This window comes from Mus pahari, chromosome 13 (assembly GCF_900095145.1).
Source record: "Mus pahari chromosome 13, PAHARI_EIJ_v1.1, whole genome shotgun sequence".
Taxonomy (NCBI): Eukaryota; Metazoa; Chordata; class Mammalia; order Rodentia; family Muridae; genus Mus; species Mus pahari.
Window position 1 is genome coordinate 2,029,152 of NC_034602.1, and position 14,252 is coordinate 2,043,403.

Consider the following 14,252-nt stretch of genomic DNA (forward strand, 5'->3'; position numbering starts at 1 on the left):
CAAACATGGAACCAGGAGACAATGAGCAGCTTCCCTAAAAGGCTAATCTATCATAAGAGCTTTATTCTGCTGGCTGCTGCTAGGGAAATGAGAGGGGTTGTCAGTTCCCCACTCTCCCCTTTGAGACAAGTCTGTCTTAAAAGCTCAGAGCTCCCTTATCTTCTTCCCACAGCTCTGAAACTTTGGTGTGTCCATCACCACCTTTTTGGAGTGGTTTTTGGAGACTGGTCTCCCCATTGTTTCTGATTGATCGTTTTTATGTCCCCCATTTACTACTATAAATTTTACATAAAACAAATACTGAAGAAAGTACAGCTGGATTCCCTATTTCCTCCCACCCTGAGTTCTTGCATCTCTCTAGATCTTCCTGAACATCAGAGCATTGGGGTGCAGCCCACTGCTGCTCACTCAGGTCTTGCCTGCTTGTAGCTGCTCCTCTCGCCAGCTTCAGGCTAATGGAGTCCAACATGTCAGGGGTTACTAGGATATACCCACATGATAGATACAAATTAACTAAATGTTCTCCATATCCTCTAGGTCTCACATATCTTTCCCAAAACGTAATGCAGTGCTCCTTCCTCTCACATTGCCTTGTAGGAATGAGAGATACAGTGACAGCTTGAATATACTGTGCACTACTCATCAACTGCTTGGCCTGGAAACTTTATCCGTTCTCTAAAACATATCTAAAGGGATCATCCTCATTCTACCATGTGGGTATGAGCTCTCCTGAGAGCCCCAAAATGCTGCTTATGCTCTAGGGCCTGAAATCTTAGAACCTTGTCCATGTTATGTCTGCCTGATAATGTCTCTCCTACTAATAATTATCTCAGTATCTCTCTTTGAACCCCAAACATTAGAACATTTATAGCAGTGCTGCGACGCATAAGAGGGTACCACTGAAACAGATTGTCCTTTGAGGATTTCTCTATGGTTGCCACAATTTCTCCATCCCAACCCTCTCTATTCTCCACTGGAGAGGGGTTTGGGTTCTCCAGGGGTTCTGTCTGTCTGTTGACTTTGTTCTAAAACTCTGGTTCTGGGTCAGATGTTCCCTGAGTTTATATGAGACTCTGTGATCCTAAACTATCTGAGTTTATAGATATTTATTTTCTGCTTTGCTTTTACTCCTTAAGACATGTATTGTACCTCCAGAAGGAAGTTGAAGGGTCACTAGGAAGTTGGTGTCCATTGAACATGATAAACTTTCTAAGCACCTCTTAATGGAGAAATATTTATTTCAAAATTCTAGAGTCAGGTGACTTCACATAGTGCAGTGGTAAGTGGTTAGGGGCTTATCTGATCCTTTGTCTACTTTAGGAACTTCCTTTCTCTCTAACAATCCACACTTCTTTCCAAATCATTTTGCTAAAAGTCCACTCTCAAAACCTCTTTTCCTGGTTGGGTGGGAGTGGCAACTTTTTTCTATGAGAGATAACAGATCTGCCTCCTATCTAGCCAGACTCCCTGCTCTGATCATGTCAGATTAGTGCCCGTCTTTCCTATAATGGTGCCACCAGATTCTCTTCCTTTGCCCCCTCCTCCATTCTGATACTCCAGGCAGGTCTCTGCTGCCATGTCCTCTGCTCTGAGAGCTGCTCAGCACATCTTTTCTTACTTCCTTCTGCTTCCTATATGAACACTCACCTCATGGCCTCTCCTCTCCATGTGGGGAGCCCAGCAGGATTTCCCTCTAGAGTTGCTCTGAAATTGGGCAGAACCAGCTGCTGCTGGTTCCCTGGCAACTTGACAATTCCTGTTAAATCAGCAGGCTCCTAAACTTTGTTCGTGCTCTCTAGATTCTCTTCACCACCTTCCTTTTTCCTTCCAATCTCCAGGAACTATAAACCCGAGACTCAGGTCTGGATCCTGTCCACTCCCCTTTGTTCTCCTGCAGGTCACAGCCACAGGCATGTTCTGCAGCAGTCTGCTCAGTCATAGAACTTCACTCTATGTTCTTCCCCTCTCTGTGGTTAAATGCAACCATGTAACTTCAGTGTGTTGACATTTTATTTATATGTTACAGATGGGTTTTGCTTGTGTTCATGTGTCACATGTGTATAAATTATCTTTATCTGATATTTTATATTCCAAGGAAAAATTAAATAGGACCCATAGTTGTTGTAACTAAGTGCTGCATACCTGGCTTTAAGGTGTGTGCATGTGCACCAGTGATTATGTGTATATATGTTTACAAACATTTTAAGATTTGGAGGTTTTTCCTCAAAGACATACAGGGGCATTTATGAATGACACCTGCCTGTGCTTGGTTACATAATAAATGTAATTTCTCCTTCACCATGTGCTTACAGTGACCACCATGCTACCTGTACTTATGACAATTAGATATTCAGATTACAACATACATGTTTTCTGTTTCAAATTCTGTTTTCATTTAAGAGATAATTGCTTTTGAGATTTTATTAAAAATTAGACCTAAAAAGCTGTTAGATTAAAAAAGAGATACAAAGGCTATGTACATAAAATGTGTAGTTGGTAATGAAAGTTAAAAAAAATGGGTAAATGCCTTTAGACAAAAAAGACTTTATATGGAAAATTTATAAAAGATGCTTATAATGTAGTTAAAGCTTAATTATGGTCTTTCTGTCTCTTCCACACATTCTGGCAGGCCATTTCTGCTGGGGCAGACCCCTACTTGGTCTGGACCTTTGTAGACTCCACACCCTGATCCATTCTAGAGTTCCCACTGCAATCAGAACAGTTGGTAAGAACCACTCTTCACCCCAAATGCTGGAGCTGCTGCTGGGACCTTGGTGGACTCGGCACCCATCACCCACCAAAACCCGCATCCTCTCAAATACCATTCCCCTTTAGTCCCTTCTACCCCTTCTGCCCTGTCCTTTCTGCTGGGGCAGACTTCTAGTTGGTCTGTTCCCATGAAGACACCATTTCCCGATCCATCCTAGAGGACCTGCTGCATTCAGGGCAGTTGGACAACAGCTTGACTGCTCCACTGAAGACCCAACAGACTGAAGACCTCCCAGGAAATCTACTGCAGCTAGATCAACAGATCAGCAGATTCTCTGCCCCTGCGAAGAGCCCCCAGTTGGAAGGCCCCACAGGCGGTCTGATACAGCAAGGGCCGCAGGCCTACCAGGAGACCTGAAGCAACCCAGGGACAAAAGTGGCAGACTACATACAGTCACCCAGACCAACAAATACCAGGGATATCCAGATGGTGAAAGGCAAGTACAAGACCATAAGCATATGTGGGTATCATCAGAACCCAGTTCTCCCACCACAGCAAGCCCTGAATACACCAACACCCCTGAAAATGAGGAATCTGTCCTAAAACTCTATTTCATGAAGATAATAGAGCACTTTAAGGAGGATATCAATAACTCACTGAAAGAAATACATGAAAACACAGGTAAACAGGTGAAGTAATTGAATAAATAAATCCAAAACCTAAAAATGGAAGTAGAAACAATAAAGAAAACACAAAGCAAGGCAAACCTGGAAGTGGAAAACTTAGGAAAGAGGTCAGGAATTACAGATGTAAGTATTACCAACAGAATACAAGATATAGAAGAGAGGAACTCAGGTGTAGAATATACCCTAGAAGAGATTTACAGAACTGTCAAAGAAAATTCAAAACATAAAAAAAAAAAAAAAAAAACCCTAACCCAAAGCATCCAGGAAATTCAGGACATAATGAAAAGACCAAATCTAAGAATAATTGGAATAGAGGAGAACAAAGATTCCCAGCTCAAAGAACCTGAAAATGTCTTCAACAAAATCATAGAAGAAAACTTCCCCAATCCCAAAAAAGAGATGGCCCTAAAGGTACAAGAAGCCTATAGAACACCAAATAAATGGGACGAGAAAAGAAAATCTTCTCATCACATAATTATCAAAACACTAAATGCACAGAGCAAAGAAAGAATATTAAAAGCTGCAAGGCCAAGTAACATACAAAGGTAGACCCATCAGAATGACATGAGACTTCTCAACAGAGACTATGAAAGCCAGAAGAACCTGGTCAGAGGTCAGGCAGACTCTAAGAGAACACAATTGCCAGCCCAGGCTACTATACCCAGCAAAACTCTCAATCAACATAGATGGAGAAAACAAAATATTCCAGGACAAAACCAAATTCAAACAGTATCTATCTACCAACCCAGCCCTATAGAGGAACCTGGAAGGCAAACTCCAACAAAAGGAAGATACCTGCACCAATGAAAGGACAAGATATTAAGCATCTCACAACAAAGTCAAAAGCAGAGCCACAAGCACATAAAGCCACCTACAAAACAAACATATCAGGAACCAACAGTCATCTCTCCTTAATATCTCTCAATATTAATGGACTCAACTCACCTATAAAAAGACATACGCTAATAGACTGGATATGCAAACAAGATCCGGCATTTTGCTTCATACAAGAAACACACCTCAATAACAAAGACAGGCACTATCTCAGAGTAAAAGGATGGAAAAAGGTCTTCCAAGCAAATGGTCCCAGGAAACAAGCAGAGTTGCCATCCTAATTTCCAATAAAATAGACTTTCAACCAAAAGTTATCAAGCATGATGAAGAAGGGCACTTCATATTCATCAAGGGGAAAATCCACCAAGAGAAAGTCTCAATTCAGAACATCTATGTCTCAAAAGCAAGAACACCCACATTCATAAAAGAAACATTACTAAAGCTCAAAACACAGATTGAACCCCGCACAATAATAGTGGGAGATTTCACCACCCCACTCTCACCAATGGGCAGGTATTGAAACAGAAACTAGACAGAGACACAGTGAAACTAAGAGAGGTTATGAACCAAATGGATTAACAGATATCTACAGAACATTTCACCCTAAGACAAAATAATACACCTTGTTCTCAGCACTTCATGGTACCTTCTCCAAAACTGACTATATAATTAGTCACAAAGCAACCCTCAACAGATACAAGAAGATTGAAATAATACCATGCATCCTCTTAGATAACCATGGCCTAAGGCTGGTCTTCAATAGCAGCAAAAACTACAGAAAGCCCACATATACATGGAAACTGAACAACTCTTTACTCCATGATGACTTGGTCAGGGAAGAAATAAAGAAAGAAATTAAAGACTTCCTGGAATTTAATGAAAGTGTTGACACATCGTACCCAAACTTATGGGACANAATNAAAGTAGTGCTAAGAGGAAAGTTAATAACACTAAGTGCCCTGGTAAAGAAACTGGCAAGATCTTACACTAACAACTTAACAGCACACCTGAGAGCTCTAGAACAAAAAGAAACAATCTCACCCAAGAGGAGTAGAAGGCAGGAAATAGTCAAACTCAGGGCTGAAATCAACCAAATAGAAACAAAGAAAACAATAGAAAGAATTAGCAAAACCAAAAGCTGGTTCTTCAAGAGAATCAACAGGATAGATAAACCCCTAGCCAAACTAACTAAAGAGTCCAGAGGCAGTATCCAAATTAATAAAATCAGAAATGAAAAGGGAGACATAACAACAGAAATGGAGGACATTCAAAAAAGATCATCAGATCCTACTATAAAAGCATATACTCAACAAAACTAGAAAATGTAAATGAAATGGATGGTTTTCTAGACATATGCCACATACCAAAGTTAAATCAAGATCAGGTAAACTATCTAATCAGGCCCGTATCGCACAAGGAAATAGAAGAAGTTATTAAAAACCTCACAATCAAAGAACAAAACAAAACAAAACAAAACACAACACAACAACAAAAAAACAGGGCCAGGTGAATTTAATGCAGAATTCTACCAGACCTTCAAAGAAGACCTGATACCAATTTTCCTCAAAAATATTTCATAAAATGGAAACAGAAGGAACACTACCTAACTTGATCTATGAAGCCACAATTACTCTGATACCTAAACTACACAAGGACCTAACTAAAAAAAGAGAACTTCAGACAAATCTTGCTTATGAATATCGATGCAAAAATACTCAATAAAATTCTTTCAAACAGAATGCAAGAACACATCATAACCACCGTTCACTATGATTAAGTAGGCTTCATCCTAGGGATGCAAGGTTGGTTTAATATATGAAAATCCATTAACATAATCCACTATATAAACAAATTCAAAGAAAAAGATTACATGATCATCTCCTTAGATTCAGGAAAAAGCATTTGACAAAATATAACACCCCTTCATTTTAAAAGTATTGGTGGGTTCAGGAATTCAAGGCCCATACCTAAACATAATAAAAGCAATTTACTGCCAACCAACATCCAATATCAAATTAAATGGAGACATACTTTAAGCAATCCCACTGAAATCAGGGACAAGACAAGGATTCCCACTCTCCCCATAACTATTCAATATAATACTTGAAGTGTTAGCTAGAAAAATAAAACAGCAAAAGGAGATCAAGGGGATACAAATTGGTAAAGAAGAAATAAAGGTATCACTATTTGCAGATGATATGATAGTATACATAAGCAACCCCAAAAATTTTACCAGAGAACTTCTCCAGCTGATAAACAACTTCAGCAAAGTGACTAGATATTAACTCAAATAAACCAGTAGCCTTCCTTTATATAAAGGATAAACAGACTGAGAAATAAAATAGGGAAACAATTCCCTTCACAATAGCCACAAATAATATAAAATATCTTGGGGTAACTCTAACCAAACAAGTGAAAGACCTGTATGACAGTATCTTCAAGTCTCTAAAGAAAGAAATTGAAGAAGATCTCAGAAAATGGAGAGATCTCCCATGCTCATGGATTGGCAGAATAAACATAATAAAAATGGCCATCCTACCAAGGGCAATCTATAGATTCAATGCAATCACTATCAAAATCCCAACACCATTCTTCAAAGACATGGAAAGAACAATTCTCAAATTCATTTGGAAAGTTAAAAACCCAGAATAGTGAAAACAATTCTTAACAATAAAAGAACAGCTGGGAGTATCACCATCCCTGACCTCAAGCTTTACTACAGAGCAATAGTGATAAAAACTGCATTGTATTGGTACAGAGACAGACACATTGATCAATGGAACAGAATTGTAGACCCAGAAATAAAACCACACACTTAACAGTCACTTGATCTTTGACAAAGTTGCCAAAAATATACAGTGGAAAAAAGAAAGCATCTTCAATAAATGGTGCTGGTCTAACTGGCTGTATGTAGGTTGAAGAATGAACTAGATCCATATTTGTCACCTTTTACAAAGCTCAAGTCCAAGTGGATCAAGGACCTCAACATAAAATCAGATACACTGAATCTAAGAAGAGAACGTGGGAAAGAGCCTTGAACTCATTGGCACAGGGGGAACTTTCCTAAACAGAACTCCAATGACTCATGCTCTAAGATCAACAATTGCTAAATGGGACCTCATGAAACTGGAAAATTTCTCTAAGGCAAAGGACATAGTCAATAAGACAAATCGGCAACCTACAGATTGGAAAAAAATCTTCACTAACATCACATCCGATAGAGGACTAATATCTAACATATATAAAGAGCTCAAGTAGCTAACCACCAAAAATCTAAGCAACCCAATCAAAAAATGGGTTATAGAACTAAACAGAATTCACAACAGAGGAATCTCGAATGGCTAAGAAGCATGTAAGGAAATGTTCAAAGTCCTCAGTGATCAGAGGAATGCAAATCAAAATGACCCTGAGATCCCACCTTACACCATTTAGAATGGCTAAGCCTAAAACCTCAGTTGACAACACATGTTGGTGAGGATGTGGAGAAAGAGGAAAACTCCTCCATTGCTGATGGGATTGCAAACTGGTCCAACCCCTCTGGAAATCAATCAGGAGGTTCCTTAGAAAATTGGAAATAGATCTACTTGTAGACCCAGCAATATCACTTTTGGGAATGTTCTCAAAAGATGCACCATCATGCGACAGGGGCATGTGTTCCAGTGTTCATAGTGTCCTTGTTTGTGATAGCCAGAAGCTGGGAAAAACCCAGATGTCACATGACAGAGAATGGATACAGAAAATGTGGTTCATTTACACAATGGAATACTACTCAGTTATTAAGAATGAGGATATCCTGAATTGTGCAGGCAAGTGGATGAAACTAGAAAATATCATCTTGAGTGAGGTAACTCAGACCCAAAAGGACATGCATGGTATGTACTCACTAATAAGTGGATATTAGCCCAAAAAGAATACAGAGTACCTAGGATACAGTCCACAGAACTCAAAAGACTCACCTTGGTCCCACTTGTGAGAGAGAAGAAAACAATCACAAGTGGGGAGGGAGGGACCTGGGAGGAAAAGTGAACAAAGCAGGAACTGGGGTAAGACGGGGAACCTGATCTGGTATTGGGTGAGGGAAAAGGACTGAAATCCTGACAGCCAGCAGAAAGAATGGAAACAGGCAAATAGGAAGTTGGGGGGGGGGACCCTCCAGAATGCACCAGAGACCTGGGAGGTGAGAGATGTTCAGCACTCAAGGGGAGGGACCTTAGATGAAATGTCCGACAGTAGGGAGAGGGAACTTACAGAGCCCACCTCTAGCAGGAATACAGGGCATCAAGTGAGGTATGGGGTTGCCACCTCACAGTCAAAAACTCTTACCCAGAATTGTTTCTTTCTAAAAGAAAAACCAAAAAGCAAAAAAAAAAAAAAAAAAAAAAAAAAACTGCAGGAACAAAAATAGAGAAGAACTTGAGGAAGAAGAGGTAGAGCCAAACTGAGATCCAGCTCAGGGGGAAGCCCCAGTCCTGACACTATTACTGATGCTGTGGTGTGCTTACAAACAGGGACCTAGCATGACTGCCTTCCAAAAGGCCCAACAAGCAGCTGAAAGAGTCAGATGTAGATATCTGCACCCAACCAATGGACTGAAGCAGCTGGCCCTAGTTGTTGAATTAGGGAAGGCTGAAAGAAGCTGAGGAGAAGGGTGATCCTGTAGGAAGACCAGCAGTCTCAATTAACCTGGACTCCTGAGATGTCTCAAACACTGGACCACCAAACAAACAGCATACACCACCTGATATGAGGTCCCCAACACACATACAGTAGAGTCTGTGTTCAATTAGAGATGATGCACCTATCCCTCAAGAGACTGGAGGCCCCTGGGAGTTTAGAGTTCAGGTGGGGTGGGGAGTGGGGACATCCACATGGAGACAGGGGCTAGGGAGGAGGTATGGGATGTGTAAGATTGGAGGGTGGATGAGGGGGATAAAATATGGAGTGTAAAAAATAAATTAATTAAAAAACCTTAATTATGGCCAAGATTCCAAGCATGGAAGGAAATAAAATCAATAATTAGTTCTCTCTCTCTCTCTCTCTCTCTCTCTCTCTCTCTCTCTCTCTCTCTCTCTCTCTAATTACAGCAATACATTTTCTTTGCGCATTTGCTATTTTTCATTCTATTTTCACATGTGTGGTATGCATCATGCATGTATCTTAGGCTACACATGTGTAGGTGGATGTAGGTGTTGCATGTGTGGGCCTGATGTTGATGCCAGGGATCATCTAATGTTTCTACCATATTTAGTAAGGCAAAATCTCTCAGTCAAACCCATTACTCTCTGATCTGTGTAGTCTGATTAGCTTGCTTGCTCTGGGGAAATTCCTGATCATTCCAAGGGTAGAATTACAGATAGACTGCCATATTTGCCCAGCACTTATGAGGGGATCCAAACTGTTGTCTTTACACTTGCATAGCAAATGTTTAATGACTCCCTTGCTGCCTGCTTCCTTACATATTGATTTTCTAGATTAGGGATTTATTTAATTAGTTTTTTTACGTGTCTGGGCTTCAATGTACCACGATTCATGTATGGAGGTCAGAGGACAACCTTTGGGACTCAGTTTTCTCTTTTACCATGTGGGACCTGGGATTGAACTCAGGTTTTCAGACATAGCAGCAAGCACCTTTATCCATTGAACAATCTCACTGCCCCACATTTTATTTTATTATTTTATTGAGTTACTTAAAAGCTGTGATTCGATTTCTCTAAATGGTAAATATGTTTTCCTTTAGAGTGAAACTTTCAGTTGCCAGGTACTCACTATCTTAACATTAGGGAAGTTTCTGTTGCAAAAGATTACTCATATTGAGATATTTCTACCAAGTTACATACTAATCATAAAACTTATTCTGATAGACAGACAATTAGGTCTATTTACTAATTGAACCCTTTATACAATTTTCACTTTAGCTATGGCCCTCAGTCCTCTAATTGCATAATTAAGCAACCACCACCAAAAGTGTGAGTTTTCACAGTAAGTCTGCAAAGTGTGGGAAGCAAGGACATTCAGATGATGTAATTAGTCAAAAGAACACTCCCACCCCACCAGGAAGAAAGGGTCACACTTCTTATTCTATTTTATGTAGAAGATACTTGAAGCTTAGCTGGAACAGTCCTAGCACTAAGGGTATAGATTAAGATTATATCGGGCCCTTACTTCGATTATGTTTTTGATGTAAGTGCTTACTCAGTCCCCCTACCCAAGCTGGACAAAGTTCACATCTTTAAAAATCTCAAATATTTTCACTGTCTTTAATAAAGATAAAAGTAACCTAATTTGAAATAGGCTCAAATTTATTTTAAACCTTCCAAAAGAAACTCTATGTGTAGGATACCTATAATTTAATCCAAAATGTTAGAGCCAAATTTTAACCTTTTCTAATTAAAAAAGAAAAGGAAGAAAAATATTAACTAAGTCCAGATACCTAGATCACCAGTCTTCTGCCTGGATTCAATTCACTATACTTGGGAATAACTAAAGATTTAAAATTACCCTTTTAGGAATATACTAGAGCAACTGTTTCCTTTATTTAATAGCTTTACTTCAAGATGTACTACGTTTTTTATTATTTTAATATGAAACATAGTACTGCTGCTACAATAGATATAGAGGACAGGACAAAAACCAGACCAGTTCGCAGTGGCTGATTGGTTAATATGATCCAGGAATTTCTTCTTTCATAACTTTGGTAACCACTCGTCTCTCCACAAGACTCACTGTCCTGAATATTCTACCTGAATTTCATCAGACTCTAAAAATGACCTTCCTCGCAATGTGACACATGCACGGAACAATGTTTTTCACATTCCCTCAAAAGCTATACTTGTGTCGCTACAACTACAGAGGTAATGCCTGTGTTGTCAGGATGTCAAACCAAAGGCCAAAGTTTTGTCAGGGGCTTTCTTAGACTCTCTGACACCATGGTTCCCCACCAGGCAGCAGCAGGTATGGTGCCTGGTATCTCAACTCCCTCTATAGAAGGCTATTCCATTAATTCCTTTTATATAAACAAAGAGGCTGGGAATATTAGAACTCAGACCAGCTGCTGCATCTGTAACAGTGTATCCTTGCACCCTCATGGTTCATTCTGTATACAGGCCCTAGGCTATCAGACCCAAAGCAATCAGGGCCTATTAGGGCCACACTCTATATAATGGTTACACATAAGCTACATGTGTGTCCACCCCTTCCTCAAGATTCTACCCTCAATGCCACATTTCTTCTGCAAAATCTGAGACTTTCTCTCCTCTCCCGGCTGCCCATTAAGCAGGGCCAGCCTGACTACAGTACTGTATGCTGTGTGTGTACTATGTACTTATGAACCACACAGCATGGCAGCCCCAACCTGATGAAACCTGTTCTGTATAACGAACCTTGTCTGATCTGCCACATGAGCTTGATCATGCCTCAGAGCCTCCACCATGCTGTCTGTCTGTCTACAATATTAGTGCTTGAAATTTCTTCAAAGCCTCTACCATGCTGTCATTCTGTTCATCTGTAGCATTAATAACTTCTAGTAAATTTCTTACACAAAAGTGAACTGCCTTGGTGCCTCCTTCACACTCTGAACCCACACTATGTATTTTCACTGAGTTCTTAGCTTTTCTGACATTCTGATTTCTCTTTTACTATCTGCTCTGTCCTTAGCTCCAGTTCTTCACTAAACAACCACTAAGCAGCTTCTCATACTGAGTACTTTTAAGGTTGGCAGCTCATGGACCAGAAAAGCAGGTGAGTAGAAGGCAAGGTGTGCTGAGATGTCAGCAGTGTAGACAGGACAGGAGGAAAGCCCTTGCAGAGGAGAGTGAGGATTGAATGAGGATTCCCTCCACCCCATGCACACACCCAGGGAGATGTGAGAATTCTTGGATTGGGGATCGTTATGAACAGAGTCATAAAACTATTGAAGAGAGAACAAGTTCTGATAGGGGCTGAGGTCAAGAAGGCAGGCAGGGCCGAATCCAGAAAGCCTTTGAGAGTGAGGAACTAGATTTTGTCTTGAAGGTCAGGTTTTACTGGGCCTCTGAAATGCTTGGGGTACTGTTTGAAGGGAACTCTAGCTCTCAAGCATCTGACTCTGTTAACCTAGATAGGATGCCTGGAATCTGGTTCTTTATAAACACTTCAGACAGTACTCAAGTAGGTTGTCAATTACATCCTGAGAAACATCCTGGAGAAGATAAGAAGCCTCTGAAGAGATTTAAAGCTCAGGAAACAGTTGTTCATTTACTAGAAGTGGCAACTGATTATGCAAATAGATTCTCTGGGCATACTTAGCTGGTGGAGGCACAGAGAAATCAGCTGTTTTAGTGATGCTGGAGACCTAGTAGGGTGAAAACTCAACTCATGTTATCCCACACACTAACTCCTCTTAGTTTTCCTAACACTGTTTAAGGTGCTGCTATCACATTCCTTAAGAGCTAGGACTCAACTTTGATGTCTCTACTTGTTTACTTTCAAATTCTGAGCACTCTTCCATTTCTACAGTTAGCATATTGACATGAATTTCATGGCCTCAGGAAGAGGCAAGACTCCTTATGCTCACATTCGGTGAATCAGGCATATTGGTTAGCTTTGCTTTCCCACCTATGAGCTCATGGAGACCTCAGACATGCATAGCTGTTCTTCCCCATATGCTCAACTTGTCACACATCACCTCCCAGGCTTGTCTTGGTGGCTGTGCCAGACCTTCCTTAGAACAACCTGAGCTCAGAACCTCCATCAAGACCCAGCATTAAGTTATTCTCTTTTATATTAGCACCAACATTATCTACCTCTGCCTTTTCTATTTCTTTAGTGATTTGTATAATCTATGATACTGTTATTTAAAAGCTTTGTAGTTTTTGACAAGATCTTCTGTGATATAGAAGGCTGAATTGTTTCAGTAAACAAATAATGTAAACTTCTTTGTTAGTGAAAGAATTGCTTATGTAGATATTTGTCCAATAGTAGGTTAGTGAACCCTATCTCTAATATGAAAGGGGAATATAAGACTGCCTGTTTTATAGATGCCATGCTTTCAAACTATGCCAAGATGGCAGCTCATTTGAATAATTGCATGATAAATAAGGAAGACTTGTAGTTTGTTTTAGCTATTTAACATGTTGCATTGCTTCATTTAACATGGTTCTACTATTAAGGCTAGCCTGAAGATAGTTTACAGACTTCTATTCAGCCTTAAGTCAAGTGGATAACTTATCTATTCTTTCATTCTAGCATTGGAAGGATCATGGCACTCACCTCACACTGAGGTGATTAAGAATAGTCACCCCTGGTCTTTTAACCATCCGTTATTGAGTATACACATCTTAAAACAGAATAAGGAGTCTTAGCACAAAATGGGCATCATATCTGGAAGGCCTTCATTACAATCCTAAAATTGAAAGGCTTAAACCACAATGGATACTTTCTACTGAAAACAAATAAGATGTAGGCGATTGGGAAATGGAGGAGGCATGAGATAAGCAATTCAAAAGTGATAATATCTGCCTAGAAGACTGAGACAGATGATGATGTATTCAAGGCCAGAATGGCCTACATAATGAGTTCCAGGACAGCTTCTCAGAAAAGGAGTAAACTCTTTTATTAGATAAATATACAAGTAGACAATTTAATCCTAACTCACTGATAGGGCAGTAAGTTGAACCTGAATAACAAAACGTCCTCATTTGAAGATAAACAGCACATACTTTCATTTCCTTTATTTGTTTTAATGTTAAAATAACACAATATTTTTACTCAATAATTTTATTTACAGTTGTTCTGAACAGCAGAAGGGAACATCTGCTGGATTGGTAATACTATTCTAGGGATAACATGATGCAAAAGTGAGATAATGTTTATTATTAGTAATTGATATTAGCTCACTTCTGAGTTTTACTTTAAAAACATTTACACTCTTTTGAATAGGATTACTTAATTTTAAGAATTGGAAAGAAGTAGAAAAATGTGTTTTTCATATACTCACCCAGGACAAATGTCATTCATCTCAGAACACTGAATGAGAGTTAGAAAAC

General features: G+C 39.6%; 1 protein-coding gene across 2 annotated transcripts in view; it reads right to left on the minus strand.

Annotated features, from left to right (window-relative positions):
- Positions 1-14,252, minus strand: part of Efemp1 (EGF containing fibulin extracellular matrix protein 1) — a 71,729-nt gene that overhangs the window by 55,399 nt on the left and 2,078 nt on the right. The gene's annotated exons all lie outside the window — the stretch shown is intronic.